At 35.3% G+C, this 12,932-nt stretch overlaps 1 long non-coding RNA gene across 1 annotated transcript in view; it reads left to right on the top strand.

Moving 5' to 3' along the window:
- LOC103095069 (uncharacterized) overlaps positions 1-11,325 on the top strand; it is a 31,431-nt gene extending 20,106 nt beyond the window's left edge. The window contains exon 4 of the long non-coding RNA XR_008911146.1: positions 9,136-11,325. This is a non-coding gene — a long non-coding RNA (uncharacterized LOC103095069). The remainder of the gene's footprint in view (positions 1-9,135) is intronic.
- Positions 11,326-12,932: the final 1,607 nt, after the last annotated feature.

Here is a 12,932-nt window from a genome sequence, read left to right as displayed (position 1 = left end):
AAACCTAGTAGTAATATTTCTGGGTCAAAAGGTCTGTAATGTTTTCCAGCTTTTTGGAAATAGGTCCAAATTGCTCTTCAGAATGATTGAATCAGTTCTCAACTCCTCCAAGGAAGCATTAGTTTTTCAATTTCTCCCACATCTCTCCCAAGCTTTTCCATTTTCCTTTACTGACATAATAGCAAAATTGATAGGTATAGAGGGTGGCACTAGAGTTGTTTTAATTTTTACTTTTCTAATTAATCATGATTTAGGGCATTTTTTGCATGATTATAGACAGCTTTAATTATTTTGAAAACTGCCTGTTGGTATCCTTTGACTATTTATCAACTAGGGAAAGACTTTATTCTTATATATTTGATCCATTTCATTATGTATTTGAGAAATGAGGTCTTCATTAGAATCTTGTAAAGACATTTTGCATTATTATGATTCTGTGTATTGCTCTCCTTCCCATTTCTGTTTAGTTTCTGATCACCTCCTCCATCAATTTGTCTTCTTTTCTATTTGTTCACCACCACCACCCCCTTTGCTCCTTCCCTTCCTGCTTTCCTATAGGGAAAGATAGATTTCTATGCTCAATTGATTGTGTGTTCTTCCCTCATTAAACCAATTCCAATAAAAGCAAGGTTTACGTGTTTCTCTCCCTACTTCCCCCAACTTACCCTCCACTATAAAAGCTCTTTGATGCCTCTTTTATGTGAGATAATTTACTTCATTCTATTTTCCCTGGACCCTTCTCACAATGCATTTCTCTTTCTCACACCTTTATTTTAATTTTATAATATCTCGTTATATTCAAGTCACACTTTTGCCCTTCATCTATTTATACTCCTTCTAACTGCCCTAATAATGATAAAGTTCTTTGGAGTTATAAGAATCATCTTCCCATGTATTGATGTACATAGTTCAACCTTATTGAATGCTTTTTGCTTTCTCTTTCCTTTCTTCTTATTCTTCTCTTGAATCTTGTATTTGAGAATCAAATTGTCCATTCAGCTCTTCTCTTTTTATCAGGGATGTTTAAAAGTTCTTTATTACATTGAATACCCATGTTTTCAAGTATGAAGGATTATGCTCAATTTTGGTTGAAGTTCTAGTTCCTTTGCTCTCTGGACTAGCATATTCCAGTCACTCTGATCCTTTAATGTAGAAGCTGCTAAATCTTGTGTTATCCAGACTGTTGCTCCTCAATATTTGAATTGCTTTATTTTTGGCTGCTTGCAATATTTTCTCCTTGACTGGGGAGTTCTGGAATTTGGTTATAATATTCCTGAAAGTTATCCTTTTGGGATCTCTTTTGGGAAGTGATTGGTGGATTCTTTCAATTCATATTTTTCCCTCTGGTCCTAGGATATCAGGGAAATTTTCCTTAATAATTTCTTAAAAAATAATATCCAAGCTCTTTTTTTATTGTGGCTTTCAGGGAGTCTAATAATTGTTAAATCATCTCTCCTGGATTTATTTTCCAGGTGAGTTGTCTTTCCATTTAGATATCTCATATTTTCTTCAATTTTTTCCATTCTTTTGAATTTGTTTCTTGATGTCTCATGGAGTAATTAAATTCCACTTGCTCAATTCTAATTTTTAATGCTTGATTTTATTGAATGAGCTTTTGTACTTCCTTTTCCATTTGGCCAATTTTACCTTGTAAAGAGTTCTTTTCCTCAGTGAATTTCTGTACCTCTTTTTTCATAGGAACAATTCTGCCTTTCAGGAAGTTCTTTTCTGTGGTGCATTTTTGTAAGTATTTTTCCATTTGGCCAATTTTGCTTTTTGAGGTATTCTTTTAATTGGATCTTGTGCCTCTTTTATCAATTGGCCTATTCTGTTTTTTAAGATATTAATTTCTTCAATATTTTTTGTGACTCTTTTACCAAGCTGTTGACTTTTTTCATTATTTTTCTATATCATTCTCATTTCTTTTCCCAAATTTTCTTCTTCCTCTCTTTTATTTTTAAAATTCTTTTTGATTTTAATTATTTTTGGGCTTGAGAGCAATTCCTATCTTTTTTTAAAAAATAATTTGGTTATAGCAGTATTGACTTTGTTGTCTTCTGAGTTTACATTTTGGTCTACTGTCACAAAAATAACTTTCTATGTTATTTCTTTTTTGTTGTTTGCTCATTTTTCAGTCTTTTAATTAAGAAAAAAAACTGGTAAAGTTGGACTTTTGTAACTGAGGTAAAGGGAAGCACTGTTCCAACCTTCAGGATCTTTTTGCAGCTGCTTTCAGAGCTGGCTCTGGGCAATCTATCTGCTTTCAGTTCTTCCAAGGTAGGCATTATGTAAGGAGAGGTATGCTTAATACTCTCCAAGCTTGTGCTCTGGTCCATGAGTAACCACAAGCATTCTTTTCCCCTTGGAACTGTGATCAGGATCCTCTGCTCTTCTGGCCCCAGGTACCGGTTTGTGCTAGAGCTCCTCCTTTCCCTGAGTCTGTGCCACAGGATTGCTTCTAGGATCTAAGTATGGGCAAATGCAACAATAGTCCTACACTGAAAGTCAGCAAAACAAACCCTGTAATATCTTTCTGAGTAATTTTCTGACTCCTTTACTATCTGTGACTGAGAGCTCCAGAAGTTTTTGGGACTGCTTCAGTTGTATCCAGGACCTCTTGCCATGGTGCATACAGTTGTTCTGGTGCTCTGCTTTGTACTCCACCTCCATCCTGGTGTATTTTCTTGATCCCTTGTGACAGCATTCTAGATTGTTTTGGGCTGAAAAATTACTTCACCCCATCTTTTTGTGAGCTATGCTGCTCCAGAATTTGTTCTAAGGCATTATATCATAGTATTTTAAGGAGTAGATATCAGATGAGTCTGTGTTCCTTCTTCACCATTTTTGTTTCTAACCCAGTCATATTGTTTTATTTTAAAAATGCATTAGGATTCACAATGAACAGGTTTCACAAGTTAGGATGGGAAAGATTTGGCTGGATAACAGAATTTAGTGCCTAGCACAAGGCCTGGAATATAGTAGACATTAAAATTTTTTTTTTATCAATTGATTGATTTGGGGGTTTTAGCATGCTGAAAGTCAGTATGACTGTTGGGATAGAACCAAAAAAGCTATTGTTATCCCATGTTGCATTATTAAAAGTCTACTGTCCAAAACAAGGAAGGTGATAACCCTGTTTCATTGTATCACACCACATCTGCAGCCTTGAGCTCATCTGTGGCTTTAGTTCATATTTTTGGAAGTTTGTTAACAAATTGGAGCATAGAGGACAACCAGGACTTAAAACCATATCATGTGAGGATTTATTGGAGTGACTATACATATTTAGCCTAAATTAGGCAGGACATGATAAATATCTTCAAATATGGAGGAGGTTTTCTCACAAAAGAGTTGGTCTTAGATTACTTGGTTCAAAAGATCAGAACAAAGATCAATAGGTGGCATCTACATGAAAACATATCTTGATTAGGTATAGAGGAGGTTTTTGTAATAAATAAATAGAGTTGTCCAGAAATGGAATGGGCTGTTTCAAGTGTGGGAAGTGTATGTGTGGATTTGTGTTGCCATATAAAAGAGACAAAAGTTAAGTGCAGGAAGAAGGTGGCAGAAGCTGTTGCCCAATTTTCCTTTCTGAAATTGCTATCTATCACACTACACACTACACACACACTGTCTAGTTGCCTGGTCTGCCTGAAAGTAGGTATATATCAACATTTCATAACATATACTAAGATGAATTCCAAATGGGTAAATGATTTAGACATAGAGTCATATAATAAGTGAACAAAGAAGAAATTCTTTGCCAGAACTATGGATAGGGGAAGAGTTTATGTCCAAACAAAGGCTAAGGAGCATTTCATAAGATAAAATGGACAATTTGAGTTATAAAAAGTTTAGAGTATTTTGCACAAATAAACTAAAACAAGAAACATCAGAAGGAAAATAACTGGGGAAAAAGCTTTGCAGATAGCTTTTCTAATAAAAGTTTCATTTCTATGATATATAAAGGACTGATTTAAATTTCATAAGAATAAGAGTCATTCCACAATTGATAAATGATCAAAAGATATGAACAAGTAGTTTTTATGTGAAGCAATCTAAGTTATCAATAGCTATGGGAAAAATGCTCTAAGATACTAATAAAGCACATTAAGGCAACTCTAAGGTTGTGCCTCATGCCCATCAGATTGGCAAGGTTGACAAAAAAGAAAATGACAAATGTTGGGAGGGTTGCAGAAAACAGGAATGTTAATGTCCTATATATAGGTAGATAGGCTGGCCATTCTGGAAAGTAATTTGGGACTTAGACCAAAAGTTACCCACATTTCTATCCAGTCACACCATTATACAACTATATCTTGCATGGAAAAAGACCCACCTGTACAAAAATATTAATAGCAGCATTTATTTTTGGTGTGGTGGCAAAGAAATAGAATCCATATGGCAAATTATAACAATACCAAATTTTTTTTCAAGAAATGATGAAAGGGAAAGTTTCAGAGAAATCTGGGAAGATTTTAATGAATTGATGCAGAGTAAAGTGAGCAGAAACAGGAGTATTGATCGATATATTGATATAATTGATACAATAATGACTTAGTAAGGACAATTTTGAAAGTTCTCACTAGACCAGGGATCAATCATGATCCCAGAGGATTAGTGATGAAAAATTCTACCTGTCTCCTAAAAGGTGATGGATTTAAAGTATAGATTGCAACACATTTTTTTAGACATGGTCAAAAAAGAATATTTTATTTGACTAAGTATGTTTGTTTCAAGTGTTAGTTTTTGTTTCTTTTTCAGTAGGGGATAATAGGTGAAGGGGGAGAAAATAAATTTTTAACTAAAACAAAAATTGAATTAAAGGTAAAAACGTTATGTAGACTTTTGATTTGGAAAGAGAGTTGTTCTTTGGTATGTAGTATATGTTTATAGCAGACTCTTTGCTGAATTGCATAAAGTTTCAAGCAAAAAAATCCTGAAGGGTTGAGGGATAAATGTGTCACAAATTCAGTGACAATTGCATCCTTACATACCCTGTAAGTCTCTCCCTATTATCTCAATACATACTTATTAAGGCTTTTTCAGATCCAACTTCTTTTCTTTATTAGAGCATTATGAAAATGAGTTTGTCATCCTGCACAGATAGTTAGTATGGACAATGTATTAGCCTAGAATTGAAAGGACTGCTTTGGAAAAATAACACAATCCCTTTAATGATTGCAAACTTTCCCCTGAACAACAACCTACCTTTTTAACACTGATACTCTTAAATTAAAAAAAAATAATATTTATATATATATTTTTTGATATCCCAAACCCCTTTTCTTACATATATGCAAACAAATTTATCTATTAGGGATAGGAAAAAGAGCATTGTATAAAAGTTGCAGAGGGGCAAATTTTGGATTGATGTAATAGAAACTTCTTTATAATTATAGTTATCCATAAGCTGAATGGGTCATCTCTGGATAAGGCCTGCCAGCAGAGATTTTTTTTTCTAAGCAGAAATTAGTTGAAACAGTTAGGTGGATAAAGTACTGGACCAGCACTCAGGAAGATTTGAGATCCAATCCTGCCTTACACACATGCTAGCTGAATGTCCTGAGTAAGTCACTTGAGCCTTATCCATCTCAGTTTCTTTAGATGTAAGATGGAATAAAAGTAGTACTTCCATCAGAAATGAACAAATGAGATAGCATATGTACAGTGTATTACAAAGCTTAAAGTACTACAAAAATTCTTGCTAATATTACTTGTTAGTCGAAGCTGTTATTCATATATGGTTTGGATTGTGATGAATGGCTACATTATATGAGAGGTAGAGCTATATGCTTCCTTTAATTGATTGAAGACATCTTGAACATCTGGGATTTCCTAAAAGTGATAGTTTCTTCCCTTTCCCCCCCCACTCCCAGGACTATAATGATACATAGGGAATCTTGTACAAAGTGCCTATAATGCTTAATGAGGCTGAGGAATCAGTAAAAACACATTTTTTCAAAGAATTGTATGATTTTTGACATTTATGTGGGGATCATCTTGTAGGTGAAGCTATCAAATCATATATATATATATATATATATATCATATTTAAATAGCCAATTAATAGCAAGCACAGTAGGATCTTGTATTCTCAGCAGAGTTCAGTAAGCTCATAGGAGTAAATAAACCTTTCTACAAAGTATATTTCATGAAAAAAACTGGTGATCAATTGTTAACAACAAGGAGGGATATATCTTTTATCTTTGACACTTCAGTGGAAGCATTCTAGCAGGAAATCATAGCAATAGGCTAGAATAGAAGTAGTTCAATGGAACTACCCTCATGGGGAAGATTGAATTTTTTTCTCCTCTTTCTCCCCCATTAACTAGACAGGACCTTGTGAACTTTGAAAGGTTGGAATATTTGGAATTTCCATCAATATGTGTGACAGTGTCCTTTCAGCAACAGCAGCTGATAGGAACACCTGCATCAGGAGCTGAGAGACATAACGAGAACACACTAGAGCCACTGAGGAAGGGCAGCTTCAGAATTCTGCAAAAAAAATACCTTTGGAGTTCAAAATAAAGCTATAACTAAGGAGAACTTCATGAGAATTCCATGAAGGGGGAAGAGGACTTAGAGTACCTAGGATCCATGAAATTACCTCTTTGTCACATATGTTCTGTACATACATGGCTTATTATCATTATACTTTAAAATTGTACTTTTTTTCCTCATGGAGCCTATGTGTAGTTGGGGGAAAATATGCCTCAGTCTTTTGTGGCATTATTCTTTTTACAAACTTTTTTATTATCCCCTTTCAATAATTGCTCTTTCCTAAAAGCTAGGTTAGGATACTGATAAATTATATGGAATGAGAGTTTTTGAGCATCAGTCTTAGAAATTCCACATTCTCAGAGTTATCTAAGGATAAGATAAAATAAATCTGCACACTATTTTCCTTTTATTTCATTTGTTCAGAGATAGAAATTATCTCATAAGGTCTTCTTTTACTGCATCCCACAAGATATGGTATATGTCTTCATTGTTACAATTTAATATGATTACTGATTGTTTCTATTATTTGTTTTTTAGGATAACATTATTTTGTCTCAACGTTTGTGTCTTTTGTAACTTTTCTCTTGTATTAAATTTTTTATTGTTATATGATCTGTAATCTATATGAAATCATACTGATGCTTCATTATGGTATGGTGGAGATACTGGACTCTTAAAACCCTACTACTGTAAGGTAAATTTCTGTAGGCTAAATTAAAGTGCTTGAGAATGGTCTGTAAAGACTTGCTAAATTTTTTTTGCATTTTTTATTTTTCTATGATCTCTTTATGTAACCAGTTATTGTAAAACTTGCTATTGAGACTGAAGACTAGGTATATTCTTTAAGATTACCATTCAGTAATTATCAAAAGACTTTCATATCTAGTTTTTCTCGTATTTTGTTAAGGTGCTTATTTTCTATTTTGCTTTTTTCTGTTTAATTTATTAAAGATTGGTAGAGGAAAGATTAATATGAATAGTCATCCTGTGATGTACAGTTATGAGTAAATAGTTGCTGAGGACGATGTAGAGATGAGTAATGGGTATGAGTAGTTTATAGCATGTTGTCAACAAGGAATTTCATAGGATAAGCAATAAAAATTATTTGGCAGATAGTTGATAAGAAAGGAGATAGGCTAATTATCTTCAGTGTGGCAAGAGATTATCTGCTGGAAAGTCCATCTATTCCACTGCAATAAATGGAATATCATGAGATCTAGCGTTGAATTCCCTCACTGAATTTATATCTACCCTGGCTAATCCCAAGCAAGAACTTTTTATGCAAACTCCTGAGTTTTAATTCCCATACTAAGATTCTCTAAAGAAACCAAAATATATGCTATGGAGAAAATTTATATCCATAAATCTCCCACAGGTATTCTACCTTATGGACAAATCCTACAATTTGAGAATGCATGGATGAATTGTACTCTGAATTGTCGTAGGGAGTACCACCTTGATAAGATCATTTAGGTAATTTAAGGTTTAGGTAATCTTTAAATTTATAAAGTGCTTTTCTTATTAGTTTTATTATTCCTTTTTTTAACAGATGAGTATACTGAGGTTGAAAGAAATGAACCACCTCACTTATGGCCATATTGTTAACTAAATGGCAGAACCAGGACTTGAACCTTGAGAGGTCTTTAACTGTATCACACTGATCAAGATTTTTTGCTTGTGTGTGTATGTGGCAACTGGGGAGGGAGGTAGCAACTTGAATCAAATTCTAGATTGTACTATGATCAGAGACCCCAAATGTTCAAATGAGGTTACACTCTTACATTATTCTTTTACAGTCATTGTGCTCTAATGGCTGTTGCAACTGTTGGTTCCACAAGGCTCCAGGTCTGGTGTAGAGGCATATTTTTCCCTATTAGGCTTCCATTTCCTATTTTAACAGCAATTTATGTGCATGCTTCTTCCCCAACCCCCACCTCTGAGTAGACCTTTAGGAATAAGTGAATTTTTCCTATTTCCCTTGTTACCACTCCTGTTGCTTGAAAACAAAAGAACACACACCAGTGTTAACCTTGCTAAACCTGTAGAAAATAACAGGTTTACAATAAGCAACAAATATTCCTTAAATTGCTAAAACTAAATGTGATCAGAGCCCCAACAGGCTACATAACAGGCATTTTAGTGTTCTATTTTCAATGTACTAAACCTTTATGATTACAAATTGTCTCCTGTACTTTTTAAAATTACAATTAAGGCAAGTATTTTCTTTGGGATGACCACATCTACAAGCAAGCTGACTAACATTATGCCACCCATTATCCAAATTGGTAATGTTCTCTAGTGCTCCTGGCTGGGGGGTCCTATCCCCTGTGGCTTTTATTATCAACTTGCATTTTCTCTTTTCTCTTCCAAGCTGCAGCTGCTGGATCAAAGGTGGGAAGAGTCAGTATAGGAAAACGATGGCTAGAGGAGGGTTGAGTGGGTGTGGAATTAACCTTGGTGATGGGCACCCTGCTGGGGTTAGGAGAACCTGGGGAACAGTCAAATTAATGAGGGTGTTAGGGTGAGAAGACTCATTTTCTTTTGATCATTTGCAGGTCAGCAATATCTCAGAGTTATTTTATGGGGTTTAGAGAAGTCTTATTGATGTATTTCTGCTTGTTCTATTTGAAGCCTCCAGAAATGAACTCCAGGCTATATCTACCCTGACTACAGATCCCCAAGCAAGAATTTCTCAGCTACCAGAAAAGTCGTCTTCAAACCTCTGAAAGGAATGCCAATTGGCACTGGAATGATAATTCTCCCTCTCTTGCTGCCTCATTCATTATACATATAGTCTGCAGCAGGGATCTTAATAACGGAACATTTGTATAGCCGGAGAGTATGATAGAATCAGCCTGAGAAGTGAAGGCTTTGTCCTTAAACTTATCCTTTGTACCTAGCCAAGGATCCAGGGATTTTAATTATAGGATTGTTGAAAAGCAGCGCGCTATAGTGGAAAGAAAAAAAACTAGAAGACCTTGTTTTAATCTCAGCTGCACCACTGATGACTTCTATGACCCTGACCTTGGGAAGTCACTTTAACTCTCTGGCCCTTAATTTCTCTATTGACGAAATGAGAGGGTTGGAAATAATGGCTATTTACTCTGAATCATTTGAACCAAGGAACTCATCTGAACTTTGCCACTTGCCAGTTTTGGTTTTAGACAAATCATTTCATCCAATAGTGATAAAAAATACCTGTCTTGCTTACTTCAAAGAGTGACTAAGACACATGAGATAATGTCTGTGAATGTGCTTTGTAATATGTACAGTATTATAAAGGTAGAAGATATACGATTACAATTTGCTGTTGGAGAAAGAGAAAAACAAAGGGAATAAATAAATCCACTCCAGCATTCAAAAAACAGTAGACTATGAAGTGATTCTATATACAAGACAAGTCAGATACCATGTTTATTTTCGTGGTGCTCTTAAGGGAAGTATGCCTGATCCTGTATTAAGCAAGAGATTAGAGTGATATTTAAGATACATATGTATCCTTAACAAGTATAAAGTAGCCCATTCAGATTTTAGGGTAAGTAAAAAGGACCCACTTAATCTTTCTGTTTGGCTACTGTACCATTGATCCTTTAAAAGGATTGGGTTGAAATTGGTAAATGGCAACTGCTTAGACCTTTACACTGTACAAGATTTCTGGATGCATTTATTATTGACTTTCCTCTCCTCTGCTCTGATCAATGAAGGGGCATCCACAAGGTAGACACCATCCAGCGTCAACTTTATATCAGAATTTTAATGAAAACTTTAGAGCTGTCCTACCTATACTGCCCTTATCAAATAATAGTTTATGCCACCTTAATCCGTGTGATTTAGTCACCTTTTCCCAGGGGAAAATGCATTTCCCTTGCTTTCTTTCCTCACACTCTCATCCTCAAGGTTAGCCCTGTTCTCCCTAGTTCCTATTACCTTTAGTGCCATCTTCTGAAACCTCTACTCTATTGTTAACACAATTCATCCTGGATTTCATCCTCTTTTCAGGTGCTGATGGAAACCTGACATCCTCCTCATCCCATACCATCTACCGAAGTAGACTTCTTTTCCCCCCTCTGCCCCATCCATGCTGAATCCCAACACATTGAACTAGGTGGAGGAATCATATGTATTATTCTCACTATCATTTCCAGATACTCTGTCATCATCATTTAAAAACCTCTTCTTTGAATTTCACTCCAAAGGTCCCCATTATTCTCTAAATCTTTGTTGCTGTCTTCTATTGACCTTTAGGTCACTTTTTCTCCCTTTAAAAACCTGAAGTTTAATAAAGTTTTAAGAAGTCCATTGGTTTTAAAAATACGAGTATTTGCCTTTTTCCCAACAAAGACTATTCCTCTATGACAAGAAAAACAGGTAAATGAAATAACTGGCATAGTTGACCTATCTGAATCTCTAGTCCCCATTACTAGCAGAAGGGAAGTATTACAAATAAACATTTCCCAACAAATATCCCAATAGAATCCGACTTCTTATGAAGAGTATTCCAACAAGAAGGAAGGAAACAAGCATTTATTAAATGCCTACTATGTGTCAGGCATTAGGCTAAGCACTTTTCAAAGATTTCATTTTATTCTCACAACAACCCTTGAGATAGGTGCTATTATTATCTCCATTTTATAGTTGGGCAAAGTGAAATGAACATTATCTAAGTGACTTGCCCAGGGTCACAAAGCTAGTGAATTGTCTGAATCTAGATTCTTGAACTTTGAAAGCAAGTTACTAAAATTAATTATTGCTTTAGATCAATTTTGTTCTGCACTGATTTTATGTTGTAGGCATTGTATTCTTTTTGGGTTCTTTCTTCTTTTTAATAGCCCATTTTTTTTTATACTTTTTTTTTTAAAATATATTTTATTTGATCATTTCCAAGCATTATTCGTTAAAGACATAGATCATTTTCTTTTCCTCCCCCCCACCCCCCATAGCCGACGCGTAAGTCCACTGGGCATTAGATGTTTTCTTGATTTGAACCCATTGCTTTGTTGATAGTATTTGCATTAGAGTGTTCATTTAAAGTCTATCCTCTGTCATGTCCCCTCAACCTCTGTATTCAGGCAGTTGCTTTTTCTCGGTGTTTCCACTCCCATAGTTTATCCTTTGCTTATGAATGGTGTTTTTTTTCTCCTGGATCCCTGAAAGTTGTTCAGGGACATTACACTGCCCCTAATGGAGAAGTCCATTACGTTCGATTATACCACAGTGTATTAGTCTCTGTGTACAATGTTCTCCTGGTTCTGCTCCTCTCGCTCTGCATCACTTCCTGGAGGTTGTTCCAGTCTCCATGGAACTTCTCCACTTTATTATTCCTTTGAGCACAATAGTATTCCATCACCAACATATACCACAGTTTGTTCAGCCATTCCCCAATTGATGGGCATCCCCTCGTTTTCCAGTTTTGGGCCACCACAAAGAGCGCAGCTATGAATATTTTTGTACAAGTCTTTGTGTCCATTATCTCTTTGGGGTACAGACCCAGCAGTGCTATGGCTGGGTCAAAGGGTAGATATTCTTTTGTCGCCCTTTGGGCATAGTTCCAAATTGCCCTCCAGAATGGTTGGATCAGTTCACAACTCCACCAGCAATGAATTAATGTCCCTACTTTGCCACATCCCCTCCAGCATTCATTACTTTCCTTTGCTGTTATGTTAGCCAATCTGCTAGGTGTGAGGTGATACCTCAGAGTTGTTTTGATTTGCATCTCTCTGATTATAAGAGATGTAGAACACTTCTTCATGTGCTTGTTAATAGTTTTGATTTCTTTATCTGAGAACTGCCTATCCATTTCCCTTGCCCATTTATCAATTGGAGAATGGCTTGATTTTTTGTACAATTGATTTAGCTCATTATAAATATGAGTAATTAAACCTTTGTCAGAGGTTTCTATGAAGATTTTTTCCCAATTTGTTGTTTCCCTTCTGATTTTAGTTATATTGGTTTTGTTTGTACAAAAGCTTTTTAGTTTGATGTAGTCAAAATTATTTATTTTACATTTTGTGATTCTTTCTATATCTTGCTTGGTTTTAAAGCCTTTCCCCTCCCAAAGGTCTGACATGTATACTATTCTGTGTTTACCCAATTTACTTATGGTTTCCTTCTTTATGTTTAAGTCACTCACCCATTTTGAATTTATCTTGTTGTAGGGTGTGAGGTGTTGATCTATTCCTAGTCTCTCCCACACTGTCTTCCAATTTTCCCAGCAGTTTTTATCGAATAGTGGATTTTTGTCCCAAAAGCTGGGATCTTTGGGTTTATCGTATACTGTCTTGTTGAGGTCGTTTTCCCCCAGTCTATTCCACTGATCTTCCTTTCTGTTTCTTAGCCAGTACCAAATTGTTTTGATGACTGCTGCTTTGTAATATAGTTTGAGGTCTGGGACTGCAAGGCCCCCATCATATGTGTTTTTTTTCATTATT

The sequence above is a fragment of the Monodelphis domestica genome, chromosome 4, assembly GCF_027887165.1.
Source record: "Monodelphis domestica isolate mMonDom1 chromosome 4, mMonDom1.pri, whole genome shotgun sequence".
NCBI classification, from domain to species: Eukaryota; Metazoa; Chordata; class Mammalia; order Didelphimorphia; family Didelphidae; genus Monodelphis; species Monodelphis domestica.
Note: the sequence above shows the minus strand (reverse complement) of the source record. Positions and strands in the feature narration are given on the sequence as shown.